The sequence below is a fragment of the Cnephaeus nilssonii genome (genome assembly GCF_951640355.1).
Source record: "Cnephaeus nilssonii genome assembly, chromosome: 5".
NCBI classification, from domain to species: domain Eukaryota; kingdom Metazoa; phylum Chordata; class Mammalia; order Chiroptera; family Vespertilionidae; genus Cnephaeus; species Cnephaeus nilssonii.
Window position 1 is genome coordinate 4805119 of NC_137076.1, and position 20185 is coordinate 4825303.

General features: G+C 54.1%; 1 protein-coding gene across 4 annotated transcripts in view; it reads right to left on the reverse strand.

Moving 5' to 3' along the window:
• Positions 1–20185, reverse strand: part of PDE5A (phosphodiesterase 5A) — a 109499-nt gene that overhangs the window by 64054 nt on the left and 25260 nt on the right. The window lies entirely within an intron of this gene.

The following is a 20185-nucleotide window of genomic DNA, read 5'->3' on the forward strand; positions in this document are numbered from 1 at the left end:
CCCCGCCCCCCCCCCCCCGCCCCCGTTCTTTTCAAACATCCCCTGGGCTCAGTCATTCATTCCGAAGCAGATACTTTATTCAACAAATAGTTTCCGAGCACTGGTTACGGACCAGGCACTGTTCTAGGCAATGAAGACGCGGGCGGAACAAGACAGATGGCAGATGCCATGACAGTGACATTCCAGTCAGTGTGAGGCTCGGGAGGGAGTCCCCCACCACTTCGCCACCCCATTTTACAGACCAGCGAACAGGAAGTGAGGGGCCGACGTGGCCCATGCAGGCTTCCCCCCTCTCTTCCAAACCCTAGGCAGTCATCAAGTTACAGACACATTCACGCCGTAGGCAAACAATGGCCCCAGACACGGCCTCGTCCTAACCGCTGGAGCCCGGGAAGAGGTCCCCTTACGTGACAAAAGAGACTGCAGATGCGTTAAGTTGAAGGTCTGGAGATAGATCACCCGAGTCATGTGGGGAGGGGGGGGGCCCGGTGCCGGGGCAGGACAGCCAGTCAGAGATGGGAAGAGCTGGCTGCAGGTCTGACGGCGGAGGAAGAGCCATAAGCCAAGGGATGTGGGCAGCCTGCAGGCAAGAGAAGGGCTCCTCCCAGACTCCGCACAGGAGCACAGCCCACCCACACGTTAGCCCAGGGAGAGCCAGTCTGGGCTCCGGCCGCTACACCATATGATGGCGCGTTCGTGTGGATTTAAGGCACTACATCCCCGTAGACTTTCACAGCAGCATGGCACTCAGTCGGCCCATTAGAGCTGCTCTCACACTCCTCCTCACCCCTCACCCCTCTGCACCCCATCCTGCATCTGCTTCACCAGCGAAACCTCACTCTCTTCGAAGCCTTACATCTCACTGCTGATGGTTTTCCTGCCGTTAGTCCATCTCTGACACGAGGCCAGCTCTATCTTCCTGGGACACTGCTTTGGGCATACAAGTCATCCCATCACTCAAATGTTTTAATGCTCCACCCACCCACCCTCCCACCCAACCACCCATCTATCCACCCACCCATCCATCCATCCATCTATCCACTCACCCACCCATCCATCCATCTATCCACCCACCCACCCACCCATCTATCCACCCACCCACCCACCAATCCATCCATCCATCCATCCATCCATCCATCCATCCACCCATCCATCCATCTATCCACCCACCCACCCACCCATCTATCCATCCATCCATCCATCTACCCTCCCACCCACCCACCCACCCACCCACCCATCTATCCACCCACCCACCCATCCACCCATCCATCCATCCATCCATCCATCCATCCATCCATCCATCCACCCACCCACCCACTCATCCATCCATCCACCCACCCACCCACCCACCCATCTATCCACCCATCCATCCACCCATCCATCCATCCATCCATCCACCCACCATCCATCCACCCATCCATCCAGGATAAATATTGCAGACGGATTCCACACCCTGAACTTGCACTGAGATTGCTTACGTGGCCTTTGAGTTAGAATCCTGCAACCTTTGTTCACGGGGTTCCTTGAACTATGACCTTCCTCTCTCTCTACAGAGGCCAAGTCTCCAAAGAGCGGCCCACAGACCCCCCTGAGTCCTGTGTGGCAGTCATAATGCCCGACATCTGACAGCAAGGCCTTCCGGTCTTGAACCTCTTCTCACACACATCCCGAGTCTCCAGCTAGCTTGCTTCCCGAGGACATGGCATAGGTCTTGCCCCTCACAGTGGCCTGGGGCCTTTGTGCTGTCCTGATGCACTCCATGCCCGGCCGGTTGCTGTGGATGACGAGGGAGAAGTGTCCGAGGGGTCACAGTTTTTAGGCTGAGGTACTTACTGGACAACCCACATTTGAATGAGAGTTAATAAATCTGCCCATGTTCCCTCTGCCTTTGGCTTGACATTAAGAGATCTGCCCACACCGAGAGTCTGACATGGCAGCGCTAAGTCTGTGCTCTTCATCAGCTTTAGTTATGAAGTTAGCACAGCCCAGAGGACTTTGGGAGAATGGAAAAGAAAAGCTTGTGATTATTTCAGTTTTTAATTTAAAAAATATAGAAAATCACAGAGAACAAGATGGTAAACTCCATGTCATTGTCAACTAGAACATGGTAATGAGGGCCGTGTTAAAACTCAGCTTGTGACCTGGTCAGGGTGCTCAGTTGGTTGGGCATCCTCCCATAAACCAAGAGGTGGCTGGTTTAAGCCCCCCACAGGGCACATGCCCAGGATTCAGGCTTGATCCCCAGTAGGGGGTATGTAGGAGGCAGCCAATGGCTGTTTCCCTCTCTCTCTTCCTCTCTCTCTAAAATCAATTGAAAAAACATATTTAAAAAATTCAGCTTGCAGGTCCCACACCGGTGGGTCCAACTCAGTAGGTCTGGGTTGGGGCCTGAGAATTTGTTTTACTAAAAGTTCTCAAGTGACACCAAATGCCAAGGTCTAGGGACAAAAACCACTTTTAGAACCACTGATAACAGAACTACAAAGTGTTAATACTTCGTGGTTTCTTTTTTTTTAAAGTTACATTAAGATAAAACTAGCCCAGTAGGCATGGCTCAGTGGTTGAGCATAGACCTATGAACCAGGAGGTCAGGGTTCGATTCCCGGTCAGAGCACATGCTTGGGTTGCAGGCTCCATCCCCAGTGCGGGGTGTGCAGGAGGCAGCCGATCAATGATTCTCTCTCATCATTGATGCTTCTATCTCTCTCTGCCTCTCCCTTCCATTCTGAAATCAATCAATATATAAATAACTAAATGGGGCTTTCTCCTTTCCAGTCCCATTGTACTCGCTACCGATTTTGGTCATGTGACTCCCGGATGCCTGCGTTGCTGGCAGGCTCTTGCTGTAAGAACCATCTCCAGTGACCATCTGTGTGAGGGTCTCCTGGGCACACGGAGAGCCCTCCTTCGATGCCATCTTCAGGGGCCGACAAATGAACACCTTCCCAGCCACGCCGAGAGCGCCTGCCGCCTCACAGCCTAGCCAGTCCCCGCATCCTGAGGCTTGTAAATCTCGGCCAGCCTGCTGGGCACAAACTGTGTCTCATTGTTGCTTTCATTTGCGTTTTCTGGATTACCAGAGCCGGCACAGCTTTTGCGTTTTTTTTTGGCTGCATTCGTTTGCCTGTTCAATGCTGCCTCTGTGCACCTTTGCCAGTTTTGACCTTTTTGTTGTTGTTTTGGTTGTTGGGCTTTTATTAATAAACTAGAAGCCCAGTGCACGAAGATTCGTGCTAGAATGGGCTTTCCTTTCCCTGGCTGCCGGCACTGCCTTTCCACTCCGGCCCAGTCCCTTTCCACTCAGGCCCCGCCTTCCCATGCTGCCCAGAGGCCCTGAGAGATGGGGGTGGGGCAGAATGCCTGCGTTGTCGCCATGGTGACGACGCAAGTGTCCCGCCCCGTCACTCGGAGCCTGTGTATGCAAATTAATCGCCATCTTTGTTGGGTTAATTTGCATATCACTCCTGATTGGCTGGTGGTGTAGCGGAGGTATGGTCAATTTACATGTTTGTCTATTATTAGGTAAGATTTAAGAACTGAGGTTTGCCCTTTCTTTAAATGGCTGCTAAGGCCTCTGTCTGTTGCGGTCCATTTTGTCCACCGGTATGTACAAGCAGTACACCTACTGTCTCTATCTTCTGAGTGTCTTTCTGGGTGTGGTGGGCGGGGAACAAGGCAAATTCGAAAACAGGACGGGCTGTTTTGGGCTTCCTCACACACCTGGGGGAAGGCAGGCCCCAGTGGGCGAGAAGCAAGTCGAAAGACACAAGCAGCAGGGCTCTGAGGCTAACAGAGCTGACAGCGCTATTCCCAGCCCAAAGAGGAGTCAGAACACGGAAAGGTGTGCCACGTCACCAAGTGAAGGGCAGGCCTGGTACAGGGAGGCCCTTGCATCTGTTCACTCATTTAACCTTTACAGCAACACCTTCAGGTGGACATTACCCTCCCACGTTATCACGGAGGCAGCCGGAGCTCAGCAAAGTGAAGTGGATCATCCGAACGTGGCAGCCAACGCTCTCCCGTCTGATTCCAAAGCCTGCATCCTTTTTTTTTTATTATTATATTTTATTAATTTTTTTACAGAGAGGAGAGGGATAGTTAGACACATTGATGAGAGAGAAACATCGATCAGCTACCTCCTGCACACTCCCTACTGGGGATGTGCCTGCAACCAAGATACATGCCCTTGACTGGAATCGAACCTGGGACTTTTCAGTCCGCAGGCCGACGCTCTATCCACTGAGCCAAACCAGTTAGGGCCTGCGTCCTTTTTTTTTTTTTTTTTTTTTTAATGCTTTTTATTGATTTCAGGGAGAGGAGAGGGAGAGAGAAATAGAAACATCAATGATGAGAGAGAATCATTGATCGGCTGCCTCCTGCACGCCCCATTGGGGATCAACCCAGGAAGGTGCCCTGACCTGGAATCAACTGTGACCTCCTGGTTCATGGGTCGAAGTTCAACAACTGAGCCATGCAGGCCAGGGAAAAAGCCTGCATTCTTTCTGCTCCCGCCCCCGGGCCCAGGGCAAAGTGCGAGCAAGCCCGCCGTGAGCATGGGCTCTGAAGCGCCATTCTGTAATGGAACCGCTCAGCCCGGGGTGCCTGGTGCATCCGGGGCTGTCTCCCGCCCCCCCACCCCCACCCCACGCTCATATGGTCAATGCATATTTCCACCCAAGGCAATGGAACAATTTCAACATGAGAACTTTGAGAAACAAAGATGAATCCAGAGTGGCCGCTAGACGTGCTGTTTTCTTTGACTGCGATTATAAATCTCATGACACGTTCTTATGGCCAAGAATCACTCATGCAACATAAAAAAGTCCCACATTTCAGGGAGAAACAGATAATGATGCCATTTCAAAAATAAGTAGTTCTTGCAGGAAAAGCCGGAGGGACGGATGGTGACAGCAGTCAGAACAGTGGGGGGCTGACTGGGTGAGGGGACGTGTTCTAGCTCTTGACTGGGGTGTCAGTTACACAGATGTAAACAAGCACCAAATTGTACATGCAGATCCGTGTCTTTCACTGTACGTAAATTTTAGTCGGTTTTCAAAACAGGATTTAAAGGTGAAACGTGAACTTGTCATTGCTGGTGGTCCTGCTGCCTCGGTGACGGAGGCGCAGGCTGAGGTGTGACCGTCTGCTGGGTGCTGTGAACAGGACGGATGCCCCCAGATGGGGCGGGACAAACCCAGCCCCGGACCAGTGGCCTCCCGGCCCTCGGAACGCCCCGGGGGAGTGGCCCACCCGCTGGCTGCGTCCAGGGAATGCTTGGCACAACTCTTCATCCTCCTGTTTATTCCTGTCCCTTCGCTCACAAAAACCCGCTGCCCTGCCAAGTGCCAGCGTCTCTGCCACCTCGTCCAGCACAGACACTGCTGCCTCCTTCCTCAGCGTGTCTGCCCGGGGACGCAGAGACGCGGTTCTGCGTCAGACGCGGCCACTGCGAGATGCCCGCCAGGTGCCCTTTATTTTATTTTTTAAAATACATTTTTATTGATTTCATAGAGAAAAGAATCATTAATGATGAGAATCATTGATTGACCTCCTGCACACCCCACACTGGGATGGAGCCCGCAATCCAGGCATGGGCCCTGACCAGGAATTGAACCATGACCTGGTTCATAGGCCGACACTCAACCACGGAGCCACTGCAGCCGGCTCCCCAGGTGCCCTTTAAAAACTGCCGGAGACACAGGTTACGTAGCAGAGAGCCTTGTGTCCCACGGGGGCACGTCTTGGTTGAGGGGGGTCAACTTCCTACCCCCCTTTGGCTGGGCGACACGCTGAGGGAGCCATCGAGCAGCCTCTGAACCTCGCGGGTGAGTCTGGGTGGCGGCCAGGTCACCTTCCTGTCTCCCGGCCCGCCTGGGGTCTGTGCTTCACATGGAAATGCCGGGAGTCAGGGGAGGCACCGGGAGCTGAGGGACTTGCTCCGGGTCCTGCTCCTCTAGGTCAGCGCACAGACCAAGCGCTTCCTGCCACACAGTCAGACTCTGTCCTTCCAACGGTCTCTGCTCAATTAGGAACACGTTCGAAACAACAAAACCTCTGCCTGCGCGGTAGGCACGCACACCCTGTGCCTGCATCAGGAGAACCCCAGCTGCTGCGCCACCTCCACACGCGCCCTTGCCAAGAACGACTCGGGCCGCGCTGTTTCACAGCTGAGATTTGTTTTCAGGGCGGCGTCCGCGTCCTGCCAGGAGCTGGCGGGCGAAGCGCGGCTCTCCCTGGGCAGGGCTGTTGGACTTGGACTCTGTTACACCAGGATCCAGTTTGTTCCAGCTCAGCCTGCCCGGGTGACAGGTTCGTGTCTCCCCAGCAGGGGGCGATGCTGTGCTGGCGACACTCAGAATTACAGGCTCAAGAGGGTGCCCCGCAGGTGCTCCTACCCACCCCGATGGGAAACACACGACAAGAGTGGAAAAAGCAATCCCACCATCGAAACCCCGAGGAGGCTCGTCTCTCTTACGAGGGACGCAGGTGAGCGCGTGCTGGGATCCCCGCATGGCCCCAGGGCCCACCTAGGCAGCTGGGTACCCACCTCCACAGCCTCAGGGCTGCCGAGAAAAGGCATGTGCGCGCGTTTATAATTTTTTACGCTCAACAAGCCCTTCCCCTGGGGACGTATGACACACCCAAACGTTCTTTCATCTCCAGGTTCTTCCCTCCACATGGAAGGTGAGCCTGAGCAGGTCCCCGTGTACGAGAGGCTGGAGCAGATGTCTGTCTCACCCGCATCCTCAGCGTGGGCGTCACCGCACAGCCGAGGTGCCCTGCCCCACAGCTGTGCCAGATACACAGTCACCAGTCGCTGGAATCATTGTCTGCAGACCCAGCTTTCAGAAAGGTGTTACTCCAACGCAGACTTTGCGTTTTATTTTATTTTTTCCCCTTTTTATTTATTTTTTGACATTTAAAAAAAATAAATCTTTATTATTCTGATTATTGCAATTGTTCCTCTTTTTTCCCCCCATAGCTCCCCTCCACCCGGTTCCCACCCCCCCTCTGCCCTTAACTGTCCTCATCCATAGGTGTACAATTTTTGTCCAGTCTCTTCCCACACCCCCCCACACCCCTTTCCCCCCGAGAATTGTCAGTGCACTCCCTTTCTATGCCCCTGATTCTGTTATATTCACCAGTTTATTCTGTTCCTCAGATTTTTTATTCACTTGATTTTTAGATTTCCTTGTTGATAGATATGTATTTGTTGTTCATAATTTTTATCTTTACCTTTTTCTTCTTCCTCCTCTTCTTAAAGAATACCCTTCAGCATTTCATATAATACTGGTTTGGTGGTGATGAACTCCTTTAGCTTTTTCTTATATGTGAAGCTCTTTATCTGCCCTTCAATTCTGAATGATAGCTTTGCTGGGTAGAGTAATCTTGGTTGTAGGTTCTTGCTATTCATCACTTTGAATATTTCTTGCCACTCCCGTCTGGCCTGCATAGTTTCTGTTGAGAAATCAGCTGACAGTCGTATGGGTGCTCCCTTGTAGGTAACTAACTGTTTTTCTCTTGCTGCTTTTAATATTCTCTCTCTGTCTTTTGCTCTTGGCATTTTAATTTTGATGTGTCTTGGTGTGGTCCTCTTTGGATTCCTTTTGTTTGAGGTTCTCTACGCTTCCTGGACTTGTAAGTCTATTTCTTTCACCAGGTGGGGGAAGCTTTCTGTCATTATTTCTTCAAATAGGTTTTCAGTATCTTGCTTTCTCTCTTCTTCTGGCACCCCTATAATTCAGATGTTGGTATGCTTAAAGTTGTCCCAGAGGCTCCTTACACTATCTTCATATTTTTGGATTCTTTTTTCTTTTTGCTTTTCCGGTTGGGTGTTTTTTGTTTCTTTGTATTTCAAATCTTTGACTTGATTCTTGCGATCCTCTAGTCTGCTGTTGGATCTCTGTATATTATTTTTTATTTCAGTCAGTGTATGCTTAATTTCTAGTTGATCTTTTTTCACATCTTCGAGGGTCTTGCTAAATTTATCGGCCTTTTCTAGAAAATTCTTGAAAAACCTTATAACTGTGGTTTTGAACTCTACATCCAGTCATTTGCTTTCCTCCATTTCTTTCATTTGTGACCTGTTTCTTTGTCTCCGCATTTTGGCTGCTTCCCAGTGTTGATAGAGTGGCTTTGTGTGCTAGGTGTCCTATAGGGCCCAGTGGCTCAGCCTCCCCAGTTACCTGAGGTGGACACTCTTGGTGCACTCCTTTGTGGGCTGTGTGCACAGTCTTATTGTAGTTAAGCCTTGATTGTTGTTGGTATCACTGTGAGGAATTGACCTCCAGGCCAATTGGCTGTGAGGATCCGCTGTGTCTACGCTGGGAGAACTTCTGTGCTGGAGACACCCTTATGAGACAAGAGTGTGTCCCTTATGGATCTGAGAAGTTGTAATCTGGATGGTCCCACTCTGACCACTGGGTACACTGGCTCTTGGACCTCCAAGGAGGTGCTAATTTAGCCTCTGCCTGAGGCCACCCAGCAGGAGCTACAGAGAGATCTGCAGGTTCCTCTTCCTTGTTTGGGTTTTGGAGGTGCCCAGATGAGGCCCAGCTATGAAGCAATGCCAGCTGCTGTGGGGCCTTGGGCCTTCTTTTGGATGTTCTGGGTCTCACTGACTCAGCTGCAGTTTGTTAAGTAAGATTAGAATGCAAAGGACCAGGCCATTCATATGCAAAAGCCTCTGCACTCAGCTTGGATGGGGTGGAGTCTCAGGGTGGAGCAAACAACAATGGCTTTGTGGGGCGGGACCTCAGGGCGGAGCACACAGCAATGGCTTCCCGTCAGCCCTGCCCTAAGAGGCCCCTGGGTCTCAGTGACCCACAGTAATTGCTGCAAGCACCTCTGAGAGAAAGCCGCCCTCCAGTTTCACCTGTTGCCAGACAGTCCAGTTTCCCCCCCGTATGAGTCTGGGTCCCCAGAGTCTCGCCTGGAACTAGAGTTCAGAGCAGTCGGGAGCTTTTATCTCCCTTCCGATTGAGAAAGCCAGCCGCGTACTCAGTTGCCAGCCCTCTCCATGTGCGCGCCTCCGTACCTCTCCGTGCGTGCCTCCCTCTCTGTGTGCACGCCTACGTACCTCTGCCTTCCGCAGCTCCTGTGAGTCTCAGTGTGCTTTTCTCTTTCCTTCTAGTTGTAGAATTTCCACTCAGCCAGCCTTCCTGTGGTTCTGGATGATGTTCGTTTTGTCCTTCAGTCGTAGTTTTGAAATTGTTGTGCGAGGCATCAGTTTAGGTGTTTATCTATGCCGCCATCTTGGTTTCTCCTTCCAGACTTTGCGTTTTAAAAACTAAAAATAGTAAAGAAGTTGTCTGGTAGCTTCTCGGGTACAGTCATCGGGTAAAGATGAGGGAGGTGCATTTCCTGGTGAGAAAAGCACAGCCGCAGAACGAAACTCCGCGGTCTGACTCCTGGCTCCGACTCTTCGCAGGAAACACGGGGAAATGTCCTGAGCTTGACCAAGCCCATACTTCCCCCTAAAATGGGGGTGATGATACCAACGAAAGTTGGGATAACTGACGTCTGAGTCACAGGGAGACCCCAGCCCTGTTACCACGCACCTTGATGGGATGCTGCCTGCACCCCTCACCTGTCCGTCTGTGTTGGTTCGTGCACGTGGCCGCACGGCTGGCTCGTGGATGAACTGGACAGGCTCACTCAGTGCAGGTACATGACACCCGCTCTGGGAAGCACCCTGTCTCACTGTGCTCACGCCTAGGGAGGGAAACACAGAATCCACCAAGTCGCCCTGCAGGGTGCCAGGCGCTGACCGAGTGTATGGGGAGAAGAGAGCAGGGAGGGAGGAGTCTTTGGGTTCACTAAGGATGGCCTGAAAACGTCATCCTGGGATGTCATTTGAGGAAAAGCTTAAAGGAGATGAGGGAGGGAGCCATGTGGGTAACCAGGGGCAGAGACTTCCAGAGACCACAAGTGCAAAGGCCCTGGGGCCACAGCTTATCAGATTTACTGAGAAACAGCTGGAGAGGAGGGGCGGGGGGCCATGGGGAGTAGGCTCCGAGGGGCCTCAGAGCCAGACTGTGCGGGACTTTTCCTACAGGGCGAGATGGAACCCCACTGGTGGTTGGAACTGAGAGTGATGAGTCTAATCTATAATAATAAAAGCATAATATGCTAATGAGACTTGATGTCCTTCTGGATGACCTTCTGGACGAAGCCCAGGTCCTGGGTGCCAGAGGGAAGCCAGTGCCGGCAGCCGGGGGAAGGAAGGCCTATTCTTGCACGAATTTCTTGCATCGGGCCTCTAGTGAGTTTTATGAAAGTCATGTTGAGGGCTGGCTGTGGGGAGCTAAAGGCTTGAAACAAGAACACCTCTCAGGGGAGGCTAGGATGACTGCCTGCCGGTTGCACCTGGGATAGAGGTGATGGGGAGCAGTGCCCCGGGTCACCAGCAGTGCTGCTGATGGATGGGCTGTCGCTGTGAGAGAGGAGGTGCAGGTGGCTCCGGCAGTTTGTCCTGCGTGACTGCAGTGACAGTGGCTGTGCACTGCGGGGGGTTCAGTGAGGGGCAGGTTTGCTGGTCAGGAGTTTAGTTTAGATATAAGCTCCAAAAATTTGTTTTCAATTATAGTTTACATTCAGTATTATTTTATACTAGAGGCCCGGTGCATGAAAATTTGTGCACTCTGGGGGGAGGGGTCCCTCAGCCCGGCCTGTGCCCTCATGCAGTCCGGGACCCCTCAGGGGATGTCCACCTGCTGGCTTAGGCCCGATCACCCGGGGGATCGGGCCTAAGCCGGCAGGTGAACATCGTTAGCGCTGCTGCGGAGATGGGAGAGACTCCCGCCACCACTGCTGCACTTGCAGCCGTCAGCCCGGCTTCCGGCTGTGCGGAGCTCCCCCTGTGGGAGCGCACTGACCACCAGGGGGCAGCTCCTGCATTGAGCATCTGCCCCCTGGTGGTCAGGGCACATCATAGCGACTGTTCATTCCTGGTCGTTAGGGTCAATTTGCATGTTACCCTTTTATTATATAGGGTAGCTTTCAGGTGTCCAGAAAAGTGGTTAGACAATCAGATACTTTACAAAGTGCCCTCCTGCCCCCATCATCATCCCATGGTTACTGACTATATGTCCTACCCTGTACTTGACATCCCGGGACATCCTGTACCCTCCCCTCTGTTAGGGGTGCTGCAGACACGCCCAGACCGGGGGACCTGACCATGTGAGTCTGGGGAGGAGGGACAGGACACGTGTGAGTGGCATTTAAAGCCGGGCGAGTAGGTGACGTTGCTATAGGAGTGTCGTCAGAGCAGACATGGGTCCAGGCTGGGCCCCGTGCCCCGTGTGAGGCATGGCCCCAGCTAAGGACACGGGCAGGCTGTCGGGGAGCAGGACGCTGGGTGGCCTGAGGTCCTGGAAGCAAGGGAACACCTCTGTCTGGAGGAAGCGTGACCAGCAATGTCACCTGCCGCTGAGGGGCGGGCACGATGAGCCTGAGGAGGATTGCAGCCTCGCCCACAGCATTGTGGGTCCTCGCCCAAGGAGGGCTGGGTGGCAGGGATGGCAATGCCCCTGCCCAGGGCAGGGCCCTGTGGTCAGCAGACACGGTGGCCCCCAGAGGGAGGGGCAGCCAGTGGCTGTCTTAGAGGGAGAGTGGCAGCCTGGGGTGTGCCCAGGAACCCACCGGGCACGGAGGAATTCGGATGAGCGGGGAGCGGGGTCTCTCCTGGAACCCTTCTAAGGGCTTTGTTCCCCCGGAACCAATAGGCGAGGCGTCAGCTGAAAGCAGGGTGGGGGGCCGCACGGAGATCCGAGGAGAGAGGAGAGAGTATGAGACGTGAACAACGCGTCCATAAAAGGAGCTAAGTGTTTGCTCCCCATAAACCAACTCCCTCATTGCATGTTTTATTTTAGGGCCTATCACACTCTCTCCGCTTACGTCCCATCTAAACAACTGGGATGTATCCTGGACTCTTCCTTCTACGATTCCTGCCTCAGGTCAGTCCTCAGTGTCTCACAGGCAGCAGCAAACCCCCTCCCGGCCCGGCCACGCCGCCTCTGGGAGCAGTCACACATCACGCCAAGGCCCTCCCGCGCCCGCGTCCACACACAGCGCTTCCTCCCGGGGTGAGCACATGGGAGGTGCTGCTTTCCACATCCATCAAGTGCCAAACGGCGGGGCTCTGGGTTAGAACGAAGCAAAGGAAGCTGCTGATTCTTAAGTTTAAACAACAGCAGATGTCTCCCGGCTTCAGCCCTCCCCGTGCCTGGCAGGAGAGGCCTCCCTGACCTCGGGCCCCTGCACGGGCTCCTGCCGGCCCTGCCTCCTGCAGTCTGAACCCTGGTGGCCGCCAGGCTCTGCCCTCTGCAGCGATCCACCTATCCACGGGAGGAGCAGGACCCCAGAGGGAGGAGCAGGACCCCAGAGGGAGGAGCAGGACCCCAGAGGGGGCGGATGAGGAGGATAGGAGGGAGCATTTCCTGTGGGCGCGGAGAAGCAAAGACTTCAATCCAGGCCAACAGCCACCTCCTGCAGGGCAGCCTCGGTGACACCTGGAGCCCCTAGTGCCTCAGCCACATGCCACGGCTCCCGGAGCACGGCTCCTGCCCCTGAGCCCCCTCTCGCCCTGTCCTCTCCCTCATCCCCTGGCCCTCCCCCTCCTTTGTCTTCTCCCTCATCCCCTGCCCCTCCCCCTCCTCTGTCCTCTCCCTCACTCTAACTCTCCCCCTCCTCTGTCCTCTCCCTCACTCTGACCCTCCCCCTCCTCTGTCCCCGTGACACAGGCCAGTTGGCTCAGCACACACCAACCCATCACCTTTCTGCAAACCCAGCCCATGTTGCCTCGGGTGGTTCATATGCTATTTCGTCTATGAGAGACTGAGAGAAATTTTAAGTGTTAGTTTAATCGACAAGCAGAGATCTCCTATGTCATCCAACCAGTTTTAAGGAAAGACGTGAGCCCACAAAATATATTTAGTCCTTCCTTCTGGTGGTTTCAGGCTGTCTCCCAAGTCCTCCCACCCTCCTCTTCAAGGCGGGGCCTAGTGTCCCTCCCGTGACTGTGACCTGCACGTGATGGCTGGCTGCTGAGGATCAGAGGGAGAGGGAAGATGCTCCGCATGGGAGACCTGGTCTCCACAGCGACTGCTCCCTCCCCGCCTGCTGTCCACCAGGTGGTGTGGACCCCGATAGAGAGGCCGCGTGGAGAGGAGCCACAGCCCTGGAGGCGCCCTCGGGGAGGGGCTCACCTGGAGTCAAGCCCCTGGCCCCTCCTGAGGTGGGGAGCCTGGGCCGGCCGCTTGGCCTGCCTTGCCCTCGGGAATTCATCCACAATCGCAGGGCAATTTGTTTTGTTGCAAGAGATCACTCACATAGTCCTCATGCTCATCAGATGATGGGTAATAATCACACAGACCTGGGTTCTAAGCCCAGCCCGCTGTTACTTCAGCTCACTTATAGGAAGTGATGCAATAAACAACAAACAAAAAGCAAGGTTCACAATTTCTATTAGATCCTCACTGCTTTCTCTTTAATGTGATTTGATCCTGGAATATTAATTTCCGCTCCATTTTAGAAGACAAACAAGTGGGGATGTTTAGATGAGGATTTAATAGGAAGAAATACAGAGTATTTAAAGCACTTTACCCGTGTAATCTTAACCCTTCATAGATGAATACAGACGTTTGCACATGTATCTGTTGAGGGCAGCAATTTCCCCGAGAACCACCTGAACTCTCTAAGAAAGAAACGAGAATTGTTTAATACTGAAAACCCACCCAGGGTCTAGTTGTGCGACTCCGGGTCCACGTTACCCACGGCAATAGTTCATGCTCCTCGGCAACGGGTCCCAGACCACGGAGCTCATGCTCAGGCCTCTGGACAACTTCTCAAAGGTAAACATAGACACGACCCATTCCACTAAACACGTGTGCATCCCCACACGTGCTGCCAGGCTGCCCGGAAAGTAGCGATGGAGGCCACCATCAGCGTGTGAAGCCAGCCGCCTCTGAGAATTACAGAGCCGCCTGGCTGGGTGGAGCCGAGCCTAAAGCCACCTGCAGTCCAGCTCTCAGCCCTTCCCCCTCCTCCCGGTCAGGAGGGGGGCTTGGGGGTAACCTGTCAGCGCGGCATTGTCACCTGCGGCTCCCAAGCCGTGCTTTGCCTGAGGAAAGTGGCTGCCGGCTTCTTTGTAAAATACTTGTTTATGATGAAAAGGGGAACGTGGATAAGGAGAAAGCCAAGATCGGGCATCGTGACTTCAAGTACTCGGCGAGTACTGAGCTACAAGAAAGGACATCGCAGGGGAATGCATGCAAGGAACGGTTTATAAGCTTTAAAAGCCCTACACTAGCCAGTTCTTTAGGACCAACGGAGCGGGGCCAGCTGCCAGCCTTCTGCGGAACGGCTGGTGTTTGTAGCCCTACTGGCATCTCCTCTGACTTGTCAGGAAGGAAGACGCATAAAGCCGTCGCGTGGATCTGTTCCAAGCTGACCTGTCAAACGGAGGGAGCCCAGCGGCTCTGTGAGCGGGACCGCAGGCCAGCGTGCTGTCTGGGTCCTCCCTGGCTGCGGTCCACCGCTGGGCCCTGTCGTTTCTCTAGCTCCCGTCCACAGCCTGCCCTCTGACCTTGCGTGTTGAGAGTCGAACTCATTTAACCAGGGTCCCGCTACCTGGTACTGAGCTTTAATCTTTGGTGCACAAGTTCTACATCCACAAGAGGACCGTTTTAAAGGATCTATCTTCCTTGCTTGTGTTTACACACCCTCACTGCCCAGACCAGGAAGCCACACATCACGGTGCGCCCCTCATTGTGTGTCCAAACAAGACAACTCGGGGGGGAACGGGAAGAGTTAAAGTGAGCCGTCAGTCACGTTGGCTGGCATGCACTTTGGTGCACAGCAAACCTTTATTTTCTTGCGTCGCAGGTGGATACACCTCTGGTTCCATTAATGCTTTATTTTGTGACTTTCATCAGGTATTCAGTCCCTTTGGTTCATTAAAGTATTTATCTTCTAAAAAATCTCATAAATATTAGCTGATATTTTTTGAAAATTTTTAGTTTTTTTCCCAAGGAAGATACACACACACACACACACACACACACACACACATACATCTCCTATCTAATAAAAGAGTAATATGCAAATTGACCGTACCTCCACTTCGCCCACAAGCCATGCCCACCAGCCAATTAGGAGCGAGTATGCAAATTAACCCAACTAAGATGGCTGTGGCCACGGAGAGAGCAGGAGGCTTGGGTTTCCCCAGCAATGGAGGAAGCCAAGCTTTCCGCCCACCCTGGCCTGCCTTGGCCTCCGCTTAAGGCTACGAAGTTTCAATTATAGAAGATAAATAAATCCAAGATACCAGGGCCTCCGCTTGGGTTGCTGGGGGGCATGGCCAGCCTGCAAACCACCACAGGCCCCTTGCCTAGGATGCCCCACGCCCCAAGGGAATCCCCACCCTGATCCGGGACACCCTTCAGGGCAAACCAGCCGGCCCCCACCCATGCACCAGGCCTCTATCCTATCTAATAAAAGAGTAATATGCAAATTGACCATCACTCCAAAATACAAGATGGCTGCCCCCATGTGGTCAAAGATCCTGCCCCCATGTGGACACAATATGGCCACCACAAGATGGCCAGCAGGGGAGGGCAGTTGGGAGGGACCAGGCCTGCAAGGGAGGGCAGTTGAGGGCGATCAAGCCTGCAGGGGAGGGCAGTTAGGGGTGACCAGGACAGCAGAGGAGGGAAGTTGGGGGCAACTGGGCCTGCAGGGAAGGGCAGTTGGGGGGGACCCAGGCGTGCAGGGGAGAGCAGTTGGGGGGGACCAGGCCTGCAGGGGAGGGCAGTTAGGGGTGACCAGGCCTGAAGGGAAGGGCAGTTAGGGGTGACCAGGCCTGCAGGGGAGGGCAGTTAGGGGTGACCAGGCTGGCAGGGGAGCAGTTAGGCATCAATCAGGATGGCAGGGGAGTGGTTAGGGGGTGATCAGGCTGGCAGGCAGAAGCGGTTAGGGGCAATCAGGAAGGCAGGCAGGCGAGCAGTCGGGAGCCAGGCTGGGCTGAGGGACACACCCCCCCATGCACAAATTTTGTGCACTGGGCCTCTAGTATTTATAGAAAGATATAAAGAAAGATGTGTGTGTGTGTGTGTGTGTGTGTGTGTGTGTGTATACAAATAATTAGATATTTAGCTAAAAATGCTCCTTTATCAAACTGTTCAAACACTTATCATAAACCCTGTTGTATTTGCATCAAAGAGTTATAAGTATATCATCACATACGGTGAAATAACACCAGGATGCTAAAATAAAGCAGAGAAGGAGGGAAGGGCTCTGACTCCAGGTTAGATTTCCACTCAGGACCTGGAGCTGACATCCAGCCAAGGAAAACAGGTGTTTCCGCTCAAAGGCATCCCGGCTGCCTCTCCAGCTCAGATCCACAGGAGACTTTCAGCGCTGGCATTATTCACAGTGTCCTGCCTGCCACTTCCTCCGTGCAGCCCTAAAAATACAGGCTGTCCACTTCAAATTCACCATTTGCAAAGCAAATTCAAGGGTGACTTTGAAATAGAAAAATCTGTGAAAAGGGATGCACGTCTCTCCACATCACCAGGACGTCGCAGGGGAGGCGGCACCGCAGAACTAGGTGGCCCCAGCGGCAGAAAAAGCCTTGCCGTCCCCGCCCCTCTTGCCTGAACATAACGATTTGTCTGGTTATAGAACCAACTGATGCAAGTGGCACACATAAACACGGGCCCGGTGCCCAGGCCCCTGAATCCCGCCCGACGTGGGGAAGAAACCGAGGAGCGATTCCGAAACCCACACACTCTGTGGGCTGTTTTCTCTGTTCCCGTGGGCTCGGTGTGGGCCCCTCTGAGCGCGCCACCCGGATTCACAGGACACGGACATTTCTATCCCTGGGAACCACGGCCTCCGGCTACTGGCCGGGTCCCCCAGGGACGTCACAGAGGATGTGGGGCTTACTCCTCCTTCCTCTTTCCATCTAAAAAGAGCCTGTCCCCATGGTCGCCTGCACTGTGAACTCTGAGGGCCAGCAGCACACAGCGGGCCTCCCCCTCACCCCCATCCCCACCTTCCAGACCGCCTCTGCGCGGAGCCACATCAGATGCAGAATGTTAAGAAACCCTCCTTTCCACTCATGACCCTGGGGTCAGACTGCCAGGTTCGAACCTCAGCTTCCCCAGTTTTATATATATACTAGTGGCCCGGTGTACGAAATTCGTGCACATTAAAAGGGAATTAATTGGAGGAAATATTTTAATATTGCTATTTGCCCTTTCTCTATAATAGAAGTGTCAGAGATGAAAGAAAATTAGTAAAATGTATATAAAAATATCCCTCCTGTCAGAGTCTGGGGCGCACTGCGGGACCTAGAGTCAAGTCCTCGCCCACCACCTGCACACACTTCCAAAACGCAGGAGACCCTGACCCAGCCGGCCTCACCCCCATTGGGTGAGACCCAGACTTGGCTGGCCCCAACCCCATTGGGTGAGACCCAGACCTGGCCAGCCCCACCCCCACTGGGTGAGACCCAGACCCGGCAGGCCCAACCCCATCAAGCCCCTCAGGGCAGGGGGCGCAGCCTCAGGTCCCCCAGCCCAGTGCCGGGCAGGGGGCGCAGCTTCAGATCTCCCGTCAAGCATTGTTAGGTGGGGGGCACAGTCTCAGGACCCCTGCCAAGCCCCGCTGGGCAGGGGGTGCAGCTTCAGGTCCCCTGGCCCAGCGCTGGGGCAGGGGGCATGGCCTGAGATCCCTGTCAAGCCCCATGGGGCAGGGGGTGTGGCCTGAGGTCCCTCACACCTAGATAGGCGCCAGGCAGCCTCAGGTGTCTGCTGTTCAGTTGTGACATTATGGCGTTCCGGCTAATTTTCATATTTCTCTATTATTAGATATATTTATTGATGTCAGAGAGGAAGGGAGAGGGAGAGAGAGAGAAACATCAATGATGAGAGAGAATCATTGATCGGCTGCCTCCTGCACACCCCACACTGGGGATCGAGTCCCAACCTAAGCATGTGCCCTGACCGGGATCGAACCATGACCTCCTGGTTCATAGGTCAATGTTCAACCACTGAACCATGCCGGTTGGGCGATGCTCTATGATTAAAAAAACAAAAACAAAAAACATTTGTCACAGAAGTTTAGGACTCTCTGAGATCTGACGTCTAAAATCTCCTACTACCCTGAAGATGAGGACACAATAGGAAGAGCGCCTGAAAGTCCTCATTAGTTGAAATACTTCCCAGGAAGACGAGACTAAGGAGGAGACTGCATCTTTTCCCGGGACTCAGGCGTTTCCCTGAATCTTCTGTCCTGTGTGGGACGGAGCTCGGCCTCTCGTGGCCGACACCTACCTGCTCCGTCACTCAGCCCCTCAGGGGCGTGCCTGTGCCTGTGCCTTGAGCATCGGGGTCACTAAAGGCGCCACGGCATTAGCTAGAGCCTGTGCCGGCTCACTCGGCACAGCGGGACTCACTCAGACACAACACCACACTCATTGTGCCTCATCAAGGAGGCACGCCAGCCGGGGCACGTTTCTTTACAGCTTCGGGTTTGCTCGACGGTAGGCCAGTTTTGTCAGGGATGGCACTGGTTTCCCTGCGACCCCAGCCGGCTGCTGGGTCTGTGGCCGATGACCTCCTCGAACAGCGTGGTCGGTCCGTGTCTGTCTTGAAAGCTCTGTGAGTTCTGTCTCTTTCAAAAATTAGCAGCTACTGTTTATCGGTCACTTCAGTGAGTCAGGAGCTGTGAAGCCCTTTGCTCGCGTGAAATTTAATCTCCATGACCTTCAGAGCAGGTCCTGTGGAGGGCCCAGCATGCAGAGGGGCACGGCAGGGTAAAGGCTGGGTTCAACCTAAGAGCAAAACATCTTGGCATCACCCCCAACCCTCTCGGTGACTCCCCACTTTGATCTCAAAGCCCCGCGAGCGAGTACTGCTGTGCGCACACAGCCAGCTGGGCGGGGCTTGCCTGCGGCCACAGGGTGAGGCTCGGAGCCTCTGCTCAGCGGCCTTGCTCCCGAGGGGCCAGTTCCTCTGTGTGCAGCAGCCCTGTGAGAGTGGGGCTTTCTTCCCGCTGTTCCTCATCACCCTTCCCTAGGGAGAGACCTTCTCCCGGGACATCAGGACATCATCTCCCGCTGGGCAGTGGCCGCGGAGGAGAGTGGGGGCCACAGGAGGAGAGTGGGGGCCGCGAGATGTTTAAAAGCTGCGTGTGGAAACGCTCCCTTCAGCAAAGTCATCGAGTCTCCCGGCGGTGACTGACGGCTCCTTATCTCAGGAAATGCTCGGGCCAGTGGGCTGTGGCCACCAGTGACGAGGCAGCTTCACACGGGGTCACCACAGGTCAAACAGGGCGCGGAGAGGACGTGGGAGCGGAGGTGGCGGGGTGGGGGTGGGGGGCGCAGACTCCAGGAGGCTCGGGACCCAGCAGGAGGCTCAGGGGAGCTGTGGCAGCCAAGTTTGGGGGCCTGGCTGACCCACTTCAACCAGATCTGGGAGGGAGCAGCCGCCCTGGGCTGAGAGGGGGGTTATCGATCCACGTGAGCAACTTTCAGTCACCCCCGGGAATGGCTAGACTTACAGGCCAACAGTGCCCCGTGCTGCCAGGGACGGGAGCCGACTCCCAGCCTCACCGCTGCGCAGGCACTGCTTCAGCCCCTCTCCCAGAGACGTGCATGTTCCTTACAGATTCAACATGCACCTGCCGTAGGGCCTTTTGTTTTGTAATCCTCACCCAAGGATATTTTTCCCATTGATGTTTTTAGAGAGAGTAAAGGGGAGGGAGGACAGCGGGGGTGGGGGAGGGAGAGAGAGAGAGAAACATCGATGTGAGAGAGGCACATCGATTGGTCCCCTCCCACATGCGCGGGACCGAGCCTGCAAGCGAGGCACTTGCCCTTGACCAGGAATAGAACCCGAGACTCTTGGTCTGAGGGATGATACTCTAACCACTGAGCAAACTGGCCAGGGTGCAATTCCCCTTCTTGGACAACATGGGGTTCAAGCCACGCAGGTTCACTTACATGTGGATTTTTTTCAATAAACATACATTGGGAAAATATTTGGAGACTTACGACAATTAGGAAATTATTGCAGATGAACCTCCACATTTCTGAGGATCAGTGCAGCTAGATAACCATGTAGGAAAGGAGCATTATTCAGCCACTTAAACTATAACGTGAAATAAGCTGATGACAACC